This window comes from Dama dama, chromosome 8 (assembly GCF_033118175.1).
Source record: "Dama dama isolate Ldn47 chromosome 8, ASM3311817v1, whole genome shotgun sequence".
In the NCBI taxonomy this organism is placed as follows: Eukaryota; Metazoa; Chordata; class Mammalia; order Artiodactyla; family Cervidae; genus Dama; species Dama dama.
The window spans coordinates 38,559,346-38,573,581 of NC_083688.1; the positions used below are offsets into that span (position 1 = coordinate 38,559,346).

General features: G+C 34.7%; 1 protein-coding gene across 5 annotated transcripts in view; it reads right to left on the reverse strand.

The window, feature by feature from the left end:
- The window catches only part of CREB1 (cAMP responsive element binding protein 1), a 54,991-nt gene that overhangs the window by 36,983 nt on the left and 3,772 nt on the right, over positions 1–14,236 (reverse strand). The window lies entirely within an intron of this gene.

The window sequence follows — 14,236 nt, forward strand, 5'->3', positions numbered from 1 at the left end:
CTGTCACAGGGAAGAAACATAAAAATTATAACCTACTTCCTCCGGAAATGGCTGGTGGTTAAGACAAAATAGCCCAAGTTTCAAGAGCTCAACTTATGACTCTTGACAGCGTCAAATTAGAGACCTCAAACACAGAAAAGATTCTTTTGCGTTCTCCTTACCCTATATAATGTGCAACACTCCACACATGTGCATGTATACACACAAACAACACACACACAATAAAACACTTAAAAATTTTAACTGAGAGATTCTGGATGAATTAATCAAGGCTGATCCTTTTAGATCCTGCTTTGCTACAAGTTTAGTATGTTTGTTCAATCTGGCACTAGGTGACAGCAAAAGTGGAGAGCAATTCGCAGCAGCGACACGACTTTGAGTTAAAAAAGCTGACTATACAGCAGATGTAACTGGGGAGGGACTGTTCTCAAGGAGTCACAATAAAAGGGATTATGTCTTACTTGTGTACCGTTATCATTCAGTCCCTAACATACTACCTGTCAAAAATAAATTTAACAGTAAGGACTACCTATGGTGATTTGATAAACAACACAAAAACTCCAATGCTTTTCCAGAATTTATTACATTTATTTTATAACTCTGAAATTGATAATCAAAATAGTCATTAATCCTTATGTGATTATTACATGCCATCAAAATGTATCACATACTAACATTCTGCCACCATTCACAGGAGTCTATGTTTTTTTACAAGTGACAGTTAAAAATGAAAATATCTCCGTGGAAATGAATAATTTAGAAATAAAGAAGCCACAAAACAAACGACAAAGGAGAAAATCAACAGATTTGACTACAAAATTATTTAAAATATTAACAAGACAAAAGCCACTAAGACAAGTACACAAGGAGAAAATATCTCATACATACAATCAACACAATAACATCTAGAATACAGAGAAACTACTACTCAGTAAGAAACTCTTATTATTGACTAGTTTACAAAGATAAAATTTTTTTTTGGAATAGTAAAAAACTAGAAACAAGTATCCATCATTAGGAGGACCATTAAAAAATTAAAGCAATGAAAAACAATGAAGTCTAACTATAATAGAATGACAAATAAAGCTTTCCAAGACAGTGAAATGGCAAGTTATAGAACGTATTATAACGTAGAACCCCATTTACATTAAAAACAAAACAGAACAAAACATGTAAAACAAATTGTTATAAAGGTATATGCATGGAAAAGGTGTAGAAATTATAACTGAACCATAAGAAGTGGTAGCTCTGAAAAGAGAAAGATTTGGTAGAATTGTATATGATGATTTGCACCTTTTACTTTTATATATTTCAGTACTTTTTTTTTTTTCTTTCTATGAGCATGGATTCAGGATTATGTGTGCAATTAAAGAAATTCTAATACCAGAAATGACGGGTAACATTTTGAAAATATGAACCAAAAGCTTTATTTCGGTCATGATTTTGAGATATCCACTGATAAAAAGTTTTTAATCTGATACTTATAATATGAAATTAGTATTTGTTCAAAATTTACCTGAACTGTTTACCTCAATTTCTGAAGAGTAAAAATAACTTTTAAAAAAAGAATTGTAAAATAACTTTACTACCCCCTGTGATAATTCATTGAGTTGTACACTTAAAATTGATGTTCTTTTAAACTAAAAAATTTCAGACAGACTTAAAAATAACAGAAAGCAACATCAAAAAATAGTTTGTGAATACTAAATATGATCCATACTGTTGCTCCAAAAACATGAAAGCAAAAAAATCTAATCTTAATAACAATAAATGATCCACTTGAGGACAGCACTGAGTCAAGCTAAATAACAGCTGAAACCCACAAACTTTTCTCTATCTTCTCCCCCACATCATCAACTTAATGAGAACAAAGATAAATGCAAATTTACCATCATAATACCTTTTTGTAGACAGAGAACACACAACCATTTTGGAAAGACTTCAGTCCAAGTCACATTTGTTTTTTAATTTTCTGGCAGCACCATGCCACATGTGGAATCTTTCCCACCAGGGATCAAACACACACCACCCTAGCATTGGAAACATGGGAGTCTTAACTACTGGGCCACCAGGGAAGTTCGCCACATTTTTTTTTTAACCTACGCTGCCATCCAAATAGTTTCACCCTACCATCTGATTAAAAGTAACTCAAAGCACAGATCATACTTTCTTCTGTTTACTTTTCAATATGTTAGAGCCAATTAATTTTCTTTCAACATTTAAGGTGTGTGCGTGCTAAATCACTTCAGTCGTGTCCAACTTTTTGTGACCCCGTGGGCTGCAGCCCACCAGGATCCTCTGTCCATTGGATTCTCCAGGCAAGGATACTGGAATGAGTTGCCATGCCCTTCCCCAGGGGGTCTTCCTGACCCAGGGACTGAATCCACGTCTCCTGTATCTCCTGCATTGGCAGGCCGGTTCTTTACCACTAGTGCCACCTGGGAAGGGTATCATTGCAACTTGCTTCAGAAAATAAAATATTTATGATTCTATAACAAAAGAATAAAACCATTAGTTAACATAAGTAATTATAGTTACAAGGTCACATTCAAAGAAAGAACGTGATTTGCATCTTCTTCCCTACCCAACTAGATATTATTATTTTACTTACTTTTAATTTTCTTCTAAAGACAAAGTGTGGTGTTTCCAATGATTAGGATCCCCCATGTAAATAAACTGCCAGTGTTTCATTACCATTTCATTCTGGAAGACAACCAAGCCTTTTTCAAAGTCAGGGACAGCCATATTAATTAGCTTGAGTAGATATCAACCACTTGAGCAACAGTACAATTGTTGTCTTTCATCAGTTAATTCAGGCCTTTATCAAAGAACAAGTGAGAATCATTTAAGGAAAAACAATTTGTTTCAGGTAAGAAATTCAAGAGTCAACTAAACCAGAAACTATTCTTCTGGTTTTCACCTTGAAGGTGCTGAAACAGCAGTCTCCAACTAAACTAAACTAGCATTTAATGTGAGCACATTAATTATGACTTTGAAAGCTTTTACTCCTTTGTGTTTGTATCTTCAGGTGGAGAGAAAAGAGATAATAAGGCATGATGTGTACAGTCTTCAATTTTTCTATTAACCCAGGAGCAGTCTTAGTAAGCAGAGCAGTATTCAGACACAGGATCATTTAACAGAGCCAATATATGGGTTTCCAAAATTACTTGAAGGAAGGAGATTCCTAATTGATTATACAAATGAAATGCATTTTGGGAGTGCAAAAACAAGCAAAAGACCGAATAAGCAAAGATCAGGTACATATGAATTCAGATAGAATGTTGTAAAAATACTGGATTTGGAACATTAGAAACAATAGATCTTTAGAAATCATGGAAAATCTAGTATTAGCTTGACAGTTTGTCAAGAATTCTTGAGTCCTTCCAATAATTCTGAATTCCAAAATTTATTTGGGAATGTTATTTAAGATTTAGATATTTTCATGATTTTTCCCTAAAAATAAGAGTATAATTCTTTGAAAACTATGAACTTAAAAATGAATTTCAAAATAGTGTCATGCCTAAAATTAAAAAAAATAAATTCATTCACAAAGACATGCCATTTTGCTATAAGGGTCTTCAGAGTTCTATCTCTTAATATGAAAAACAAAAAGGGAATGATTCTGCAGTATTATGCACCTCACCTTGAGCGAAACAAAGAATGCTGTTCTGAATAGTTGGGAAATAGCCTAACATTTGATAGAAAGCTGGAGCTGTCATCAAGTGGTCACAGGACAAATTAGGTTTTTTGTGTTCTAGTTTCCTCATCTGAAAACAAGAGATGGGTAAAAAGATCTCTCTCAGTTTTAAATGCTTTGATTTTAGGAAGTGACAACACAAGATGCATGCACACACACATAATTACGCAGGCCACAATATTTATTATCTCCTTTTACTATATGGTTCATCATAAAAACGATGGACTAAAAATACATCACCTAGCCTCTTAATCTTGGGCAAATATAAAAATATTACCATTCAGATACATTATGATATGTAAAATTTATCAGTTTAACAGTCCTTTTCTTAATTTTCAAAGAGGATAAAGCAGCTTTTTTCTTTCCATCTTAGAAAGTTTCAAGAAATTTATCTGACTAGGATTGTATCACTTTTGTACCTTTATACAGTCAAGACAATTGATATTCAAAAATTTCAATACAGTTAGGATAAACATTCCAGTAAAGTGTCAAATGACTGCTTCCATGATATTTAAGAAGAGAGTATGGTGCAATAGTCAAGAGTGGTGGAATGCCAAACACTGAGGATAAATACAGTATTAATAAATTTGGGGATTTATTTTCTGACAAGAAAAATGGTATAAGCAAAGACTAATTACAGTAGGCCTTTAGAGAAATGAGTGAGTCAGTGGTTGGTGTCTGATTTTGTATAAAGGATAAAAGATAAAGCATGGTCGTTCCTAATCAATCTGCAGCTACTAGGGCAAAATGAGAATATTAGAATGATGTCTCAAAGTTAAGTTAATGGGTTCAGAATTTTTATGTTGCAATATATTTTACTCTGTAAAGCAATATATCCTGAGGTAACTCACCAGAAGTGAATAATTCACTGTTCTTAAACCAACAGGATCTTCAATTTTAATAACTTACATTACATACAGTATACTTGTATCTGAGTACTTACATGTCGGGCACTGTTCAAGTTACTGGAGATGAAGAAATAAATTTGTTTAAAACTTTGTGGAATTTATATTCTAGTGTGTGGAAATAGAAGAGAGAAAGTATAACAAGTAAAATGTGTAACAAATCAGAACACAGTAAGTGTTGGGTAAAATATAAGGGTGGGAAGGATGCTTAGGGATTTTCAATACTATAAAAGTGGATCAGTATAAAGCCCTCATGGATAAGGTAGCATTCAAATTCACCTACCCAGCACCTATACAGAACTATACCAAATCAGGGAGAAATTTCTGGCAGTACCAAATTCTGTAATAAAGGTCACTGAACAAGAAAGCAAGCCTGTATCATCATTTTCGCTAACAACCATTAAGTGAAAGGAAAGAAAGCTGTAAATCTTCACCTTGTTCTTTATCCTAAAATACTTTTGAACTTTTAAGAAGCGCCCAGGTCCTTAAGATCCTAAACATTCTAGCTCAAGTTTATGAAAAATAAATCCATCTCCCTCACAAGTTTACTTTTTAATCCCTTAAATCTACGACAAATGTAATCCAGTTTAGAATGAGCGGATCAGTATTCATAGAAATGAACTGTGAATTTTGACTCTGAAAAAGAAATAATACATTCATAACTAATAGAACATATGAACACAGGCCATGGTTTTTAAAATGCAAATGACCTTTATTATAAACGAGGGGAAAAAAAAAACACAAACTGCTCCTGTAGCTAGCAAGTGGGTCTTTCACCAAGTCCAGGGATTTAAGGAAATCACAAAAGCAGACTTAAAGTCTCCAGAATAATCACAGCAAAAAGTCACATTTGGGCACATGATTTTAAAACTAAATGACCAGTCTGTTGTCACAGTCAAATGTATTACTAAAAATACTTTGCAGAAAACCTAAAAAACATCTAGCGCTCATGTACAATACTTTTTACATAGTTGTTTTGTACTTGCTAATTTTTTAGTACATTACAGCTGTTTGAAAGCCTTGGTAGCATACTCGTACACCTTTAATATGTCTTGACTAAGATTAATATTCTGAGTGTTATGATTAATTTGAGCTTCCCTTGTACCTCAGTTGGTAAAGAATCTGCCTACAATTCAGGAGACCTGGGCTTGATTCCTGGGTTGGGAAGATCCCCCAGAGAAGGAAATGGCAACCCATTCCAGTATTCTTGCCTTGAGAATCCCAAGGACAAAGGAGCCTGGTGGGCTATATAGTCCATGCGGTTCCAAGAGTTGGACACAACTTAGCAACTAAACCACCACCACGTGATTAATTTATTAAAGAGAGTAGCAAAATGTTCAGCTGCTACATAAAGGACTCTAGGTTCCAGGAGTCAATGATCATGGTGCACTGCTGCTTTCTATTTTTCCCTCCTGTATGCTTTTTGGTTGTTAACCTTGAGACACTTCATTTATCTTCATTGTATGCCCTATTAAGCAGAACTGAGATGTATGCAATCAATACTGGAAATTTAATGCTTCAGGTTTCTGATGCTAATAAGAGTCATTTGGTATTAAATTCAGCATACTTTCACTGAAACCAGATAGGAAAACAGCGTATTTGGATGTTGTAATGTGTATGTATACATGTGTGTAGGTATGTACGTATGCACACAACAAGCACACTCCACGCTCAACACACTTATCAACTCCAGCGATAAGAACCTTATTAGAGACTGATTACACCCTAACAAACTAAGGTTACATATATACGTTTTTAGTGAAAGAACCAGAATAGGCAATGTGAAAAACTAAAATCACCTGGCAACTTTACCAAGCTAAGTAAATTCTGACATAATTTTCAGAAACAGTTTTCTCTATGATCCTACCAAGATCTTTCTCCCTTAACTGGAATACAAATCCATACTTTAGCCTATAGTCTAGTATTAGAGAAAGGGAAGAAAAGCTGTATCTGAAACTAATTCTATGTGATCTGAATTTGATGAGATTTAATCATTCATGAGACAAAAGTAAAAGCCTGAAAATGTGTTTATATGTTTTAATAAGTTATTAATAGTAAACGCCAGTACTCAACTACCACTACCTAAAAAACACCATATACAACAAAAATGAATCTTTTCAATGTTATTAAAACTAATTCCCTAATTTATTTGTTTATTGGGCTGAACTAAGTTCAAAATTTACATGTTATGATGTATTGCAGTTTTCTGATTACCACAGTATTTGAATGCTATTTTTAATGTTACTTTAAAATATGTATTATGCTCTGTAAGAAACTGTCCTCAAAAGAAGTACTTAACAGAAATGAATTAGTAAAGTTATTATTTGATTTACATAAACCATCCTCATATTCTATTGTGACTAATTCTATACTATCTTTCAATAAGAAAGCTTTAGTACTTTCTCAGATCAGTCACTGTTATTTTTTAAGTACTGCACAATGTATCTGCCTTGTTTTCCTTCAGGTAAGACTACCCATGGCTCTGAAACAAGCCTTCACAGATCTGGTCACCAAGAGACAAGCAATGCTGCTTAGCAGAGCAGCAGCTATGACTATGCATATTGTAGACAACAACATTCAACGGAACTCTTACCATTCTTCTTTCTATCCAAACACCCATCTGATACCCTTTTCACAGCTTTTTCCACCTTGAGCCTTTCAAAGAAGTGACCTTATATAAGATTCTATATATGAAGTTTCTACTAATTAAGATTTTTGAAGCTGCCTTTTTTTTTTTTTAAAAAGAGAAAAGAGCATTATGCACCTCCTACATGTAATTCCTTTTAGAAGAGCAATTTCCGTGTTGAGTAAAGAGTGAAGCTGTCTTCAAATTTCAAGTTCTGCATCATAAACTAGCTCAAGGCTAACACTGTTAAGGACCTACAAAAGTTATGCCTGAAGGTTAAATATTTATAGCCCATTACTCCATTTACTCAACAAAGCCTGAGTGACTATGTGAAAATCACTGTATTGAAAGGAAAAATGAATGTCCAAGTGTTTAAAAAAAAGTGTATAAAGTTAACGATTATAACAGTTCTGCTTTGAACTAAATTTTAAAATGCTATTCTTTGTAAATTATTTACATACTAGACAACAAGGAGTGAAAATCAGTTTTCCTGAAGTAACACTGTACATGTTATATGGCAGAACTCTTATATATAAGAGCAATTCTGGCTTTAGCTCTGACTTCACAGATGGAGAACTAAAGATGTTAAGAGATTTCTAAGAACTTTACAAGACTGTTTAGGGCAATGCACATCTAGCTTCCGATATTATAAAAAGTGGAGAAATATCTGGCAGTAGAACTGCATAAACTATTAAGCAACATGCTAATCATTTTAATTATATTTGGCTTACTAGAAAAATCTCAAGCACTCAAAGTACCAAGGGTATATTGAACTATATCTTAAAAACTAGCCATGGTTAATCTACAAAGATGAAAAATGACATGTAGACCACAGTAGACTTTATGTACAGTTTTGATAAGGACTCACTTCACTTCATATTTAGGTATCTTTTATCTCTAATTCTGAAAGAATCAAGTCCAGCATTTCAGGTAAATGTACTTTTATTTATCAACCTGGTAGTGACTTCTGGTAATCACTTTGATTAATAGTCTCATGCTATTTTTCCTGTTTCAGAGGTGAAAAGTGTTAGTAAACCATCAGAATTAATTTAGACTCCAGGGAGAAAATTTTCTTTTTAAGCTATGAAAAAACGAATCTAATTTCCTTGGCTTTTAAAAAATAAATCTGTAACCTGTCTAAGCAATTACAAGTGTCCAACTATTTGTGATCCCATGGACCGTGGCCCACCAAGCTTCTCATCCATGGAATTCTCCAGGCAAGAATACTGGAGTGGGTTGCCATTCCTCTCCTTCTCCAGGGGATCTTCTCTACCCAGGGATGGAACCCAGGTTCTCTCGAATTGCAGGCAGATTCTTTACCGTCAGAGCCCCAGGGAAGCCCCTAATTGTCTAAGCATATGCATATATGTCAGCTTCCTCTAACCTCAAGAAGGATTGGTTTTAATCTCCCTTGGTGCAAAACCTCAAGGGGGGTTGGTTTTAATCCTGCTTTTCAAATTTGTGACCCTCCAAGAGGAATTCATTCATTATAAGTTTTCGTGCACATTACATAATTAAGTGTTCTGCCAAAAACTATGGGGACTATAGTGTAAAGCAGCCAAGAACCCTTTCTCTCAAAGGACTCACAAACTCACCAAAGAGCTAGGCAAGTATAAACTAATCCCTACCATCAGTTTACATATAAATTCCCTCCAAACAAGTATTTAGTTAATAATCATTTCAAACCATAAACTGTTTCGAAACAATAGAAAAACAATGAATTATGGAAAAAAGGAAAGCAAGAGCTGGCTATTTATGGTAACCTTTCTGTTGATGCTGACTTGATTAATGAAATAACAAAATCAGTATTTTTACAAGACTGGCTACAATACTTCCTTCAAGTAAATGAACTTTTATAAACCAAAACTATTGATGAGGAACAACAAATTTTAGTAATCATCAATCAAGCTAAACTTTCAAAACTTTCTTCACAAAGAGATAATGCTATTAATATTCAGAGTGACGAAGACTATGCTTTACTGTTATTTCTTGCCCAGGGAAAATGTTCTACTAGTATGTAAATTTAAATTCTCCAGAGGTCAGTTTAGTCAGCTGCAAAAAACGAAGGAGTTAGTACTGCCTCCATGGTGTGTGTGTTAGTCACTCAGTGGTGTCCAATTCTCTGCAACCCCATGGATTGTAGACCGCCAGGCTCCTCTGTCCATGGGATTATCCAGGCAACAGTACTGGAGTGGGTAGTCATTCTCTTCTCCAGGAGATCTTCTGGACCTAGGGATGGAATCCATGTCTTCTACACTGTAGGCGGACTGCTTATGCCTAAGACACCAGGGATGCCTCCATGGTAAAAGTCTGCTAAGTGTGAATTCCCCTAATACAGGAGAATTTAAATTTATGAGTGATACACTACATCCACACAACATAATAAATTCTCTAGTAACAAATAATTCTCAAAAATTTGAATTAAACTTAGTTTCAAAGTTGCTATTTCTTGATATTTACCTTTGCTTCTTTTGGTCAGTACTCAAAACTAAGGAATCTGGACACGGGATAAAAGAGAAGACCAGAGCAAGTGGGGTGTAATTTCAAATATGTATTAGTAGATGTAGTCATATTTTTCATTAAATAGTGGTGTCCTTTTTGTCGTGGCTTTCAGAGATATTTAGAAAATGTCTATAGTAATTAAGAATTTATGATGTCCAAGATATGACAACAAAAAGCGCAAGCAATGAAAGAAAGAAAGAAAAAGATGAATTGGAAATTGTCAAAATTAAAACCTTTCGTGCCAAGAAGTGAAGACAATCCATAGAAGAAAATTTCATAAATCATATATACCTGTTAAGAAACTTGTATCTAGAATAACAAAGAACTATTACAACTCAATAATAAGACAAATAACCCAATTTAAAAATGGGCAAAGGATCTGAACAGACACTTCTTCCAAGATATACAAATGGCCAATAAGTACACAAAAAGATGCTTGACAGCATTAGCCGTTAGGGAAATGCAAGTCTACACCACAATGAGATACTACTACTTCTTACCCACTAAAACGGCTACAGTGAAAAATAAAAACAAGTGTTCAGGATACAGAGAAATCTGAACCCTTATACACTACCAGTGGGAATGTAACAGGGTACCACTTTTAAGTCTGGCAGTTCCTCTAAATGGTTAAACAGTTACCATATAAGCCAGCAATTCCACTCCTAGGTATAAACCCAAGAGAAACGACAAGATGTGTTATAAATGAATGTTCATGGCAGCATTATTCACAATGGCCCAAAGGTCCAAATGTCCATGAATTCATGAATACTGCATATCTATAAAATGGAATATTATTTAGCAACAGAAAGTAATGAAGTCCTGATAAATTCAGTTTTACTGTGTTAAGTAAAAGAAGCTCATCACAACGGAATCCATTTATATGCAATGTTCAGAACAGGCTTCCCTAATGGTTTAGCAGGTAAAGAATCCACCTGCAATGCGAGAGACACAGGAAAGGTGAGTTTGATCCCTGGGTTGGGAAGATCCCCCTGGAAAAGGAAATGGCAACCCACTCTGGTATTCTTGCCTGGGAAATCCCATGGACAGAGCACCCTGGCAGGCTACAGTTCACGGGGCCACAAGGAGTCAAACATAACTAAGCACTGGAAGAATTCAGCACTGGAGACAAAAAGCGGCCACGGGGACTTCAGCAGTTGCCTGGGACGGGTGGTGTGGAGCCCGGTTACCTACACTCTAGCTTGTTCTCACACACCAGCCCTCTGTTTATGTTGTTTCTCCTCTTACATGACATTTAAAGCTTCCCTCTTCACACTTAGGGCTCCTCATACTGTGGATTTACATTTAACACGACACTTTCACCACCTCAAGAAAGGTGAATGTCAAGTTCACTCTGCTCCCAGTCTTCACTTTCTTATCCATGCCACTGCCCACAATATACCTCCATCGTTTTTACCTCCCAAGTTCTTCCGTGTGCAATTTGAGTGCTGTCTTTCTCACAGAAGTTTCCTCACTGAACACCTTTTCTTCTAAACTCAACAGTCCTTCAAGACAGTGAAAACTGACATTCTGCCACATATAAACCGTTTTTTTCTTATACTCGCTTCTGTCATCTCCATTATACTGTAAATTCCTTGAGGGCAGTAAAGCCACATACTCAGGCTTCTATAGCAACTAGAACAATGGTTTATTTAATATCTCTAAAAATACCTGATTAAATTTTCTTATGACTATTTCACCAACTATGAGAAAGATGATGGTCAATAAATGTTCGCTGAATAAATGACTAGATAGATAAATGGCAGTAACTGCAAACAATAAGTATTTTAAGAATATGATGCCCGTTTAAGAGCACAGAGTTCAGAACAAGCAATAAATTTCAATTCAATGATGACAAACAAGGTATGCATGAATCTCCTACTGCTAATGGCTTACACAAAAAGGGATAACCACCCTCAAAATTGTTACTCAGCTTTGTTTAGACTACAAACATTTTTAGTTACATCTATACTGTCATACTCTTGCCTGGAGAATCCCATGGACAGAGGAGCCTGGTGGGCTACAGTCCATAGGGTCACGATAAGTCAGACACGACTGAAGCAAATTAACACAGATACTGTCATATAATAATAACCAGAAATTCAAACCCACATAACCAGTTCATTAGAGAAAGACTTAAAGAAAGAAATCTTAGTTTCCAAGATTTACTAATCTTTGGTAAAGACATTTTCTAATACCACGGGTATAAACTCTCAGACCCATCCTCCACTCAGACAGACACCAAGGCCATTACTTAGCTATTTTAACTTCTCACTTAATTCTCTTCCCCAAATAAATGTATTTACTTTTCTCCTTTAGGAAAAACCTTGGCATCAATGCCTCAGACCTCTTACTCTCTAAACCTTGAGGAGTGATAGATTATTCAGAGACTCTAGATAAATCCAACCAGGAAGAATTTGTTCAGACAGCCCATTTCACTTATGGTAAACTAAATTTTAATAATCTTACCTCAACCCTGAGGAAAAGCAACTCAGGTATTTAAAAGTTTAACAAGCGGTACTATTCTTAAGCTGTGATTCATGTAATTGATTAAATACCTAAAGGTAATTTTTCATCACTGGTTATGTAAAATACTGTCTTCTACTTATCTTCTGGAATTAACACCAGAAATCTTTGCCCATTTTCTTACTGGTAAGAGGAGACATGTAAGCAAAACTAGGTAAAACAATGAAACATATCATACAGGATCAGGATTGGCAGAGCTAAGAAAGGAGAAAAATGCAAAGCAAAACAACACAAGACAGAGTTTGTAGATACTAAGTGAGCATACTGAGTCAGAAGAGAAACAAATGTTTCAAATATGTCTCAAAAATCTACATTTACAGATTTGACAGTGTAAATTTAGAACCACACTTTCTTCTTATAACTTCAAAAAGTTGACCAAGACTAACCACATATAATGACTGAGTTAGCATATTTATTAAATTGGCAGAGGAAAACAAGTAACCATTTTCACAGTATCAGTTTGTTGTTTTAGTTCTTGATCTTTACCTCCAACCCAAAAGGCAATTCACTGATACAATGAGACTGTGAGGAATCATTTAATTCCCTGGTAGCCCCCAGATATGTTCCAGAGGAAAACTTTCCTGTCTTTACAGATTTCAGTTATCCACTCCCAGACCCCTACCAATCTGTAAGTGCTTTGTAAACATTTTAGTCATTGAGTGGGTAAAAATAGCATGTTTAGTACTTTATATAAAATACTAGTAAATCCTCAAAATAGCCGTAAGACAATATTCTTATATTAAAAGCTTTAATATATCTGTCCAGTTAAGCATACAAAGAATGAGATCACCAAAACAGCTTCATTTAATGATTTGTTTCTTTGAAAGATAAGGGAGTTTTTTGAGTCCCTGCTGCTAGATTATTAGTTATCATTTTCTAAGTTTAATCAACTTAAAGACCTTATAGCATGTGTATTTTAAAGATAAATATACTAACAGATGTATATTTAAAATATATTAATAGTTAAATGCTGCTTAGAAGGTCGAAAAAAAGAAAAAGAGAGCATTGAAACTTTTCTTTTGTGCTCTAGTTGGAAGGAGTTATTACTTGGGCCAAGTAGTAACTTGGCCAAGGACTTCCACAGTAAAAGGAAAAAAAAATTCATCTAAGAAGTAAAGTCTCAGTAAACAATCATATAGGTGAAACTATTTAGGTATCAAATATAAAACTCACTGATAACTACACTAAGAAAAATTAGAAAATCGTCAAAAAAATAAGTTAATGAGTGTGTAAAAAATTAACTCCGAGAAAGCCAGTACAGTAATCAAGATTACTGGGTAATCGCATCCCATGAGAATGGTCTACTTAAAAAAAGGTCTGGACTACATAAGATGTTCTTTCTCATTTAAAGAGAAAACTATAGACTTTTATTGGCTGAAATAATAAAAGAGAGGCTGTTTAGGGCTATAAGAACCACAACAAAGGAGTTAAATACAGACTAAATTTACTTTGAGAGTTAACTCTTATACAGCTTGCTTCCCTATTCATGTACATCTCGAACATTTTACTTAAACTTAAAACTGAAACTAAAGATAATCGAGGGAGTTTCAATAACTTCCTATCACAAACTGCTCTCATTCATATGAAATCTTTCATTTAAAGAAATAAAGGCATAATGACAAATTTCCTTACTTGAAAAAGCCATGAGAGCTAAAAATAAAATCAACACACCAACTGGTCAATAAACAAAGGTATATTCAGATGATGAAGTGCCTGATAATGAAAAGAATGAAGGTCTTTATGTACTGACACAACCCAAATGCTAAGCCATGTTAAGTGAAAACTGGAAGATATAGGAGTGTACACAGTATACTACCATTCGTATATAAAGGGGGATGGGGCAGAGAGCACATACATACTGGTTTGTATATGGATAGAGTACCTCTGAAAAGACAAAAGAGAAATTGGTAACACTTGGGTGATTGGAGGGTGGGGGCAAAAACCATGACCATCTGCTGCATTACATTTTATGTGTTTTGAATT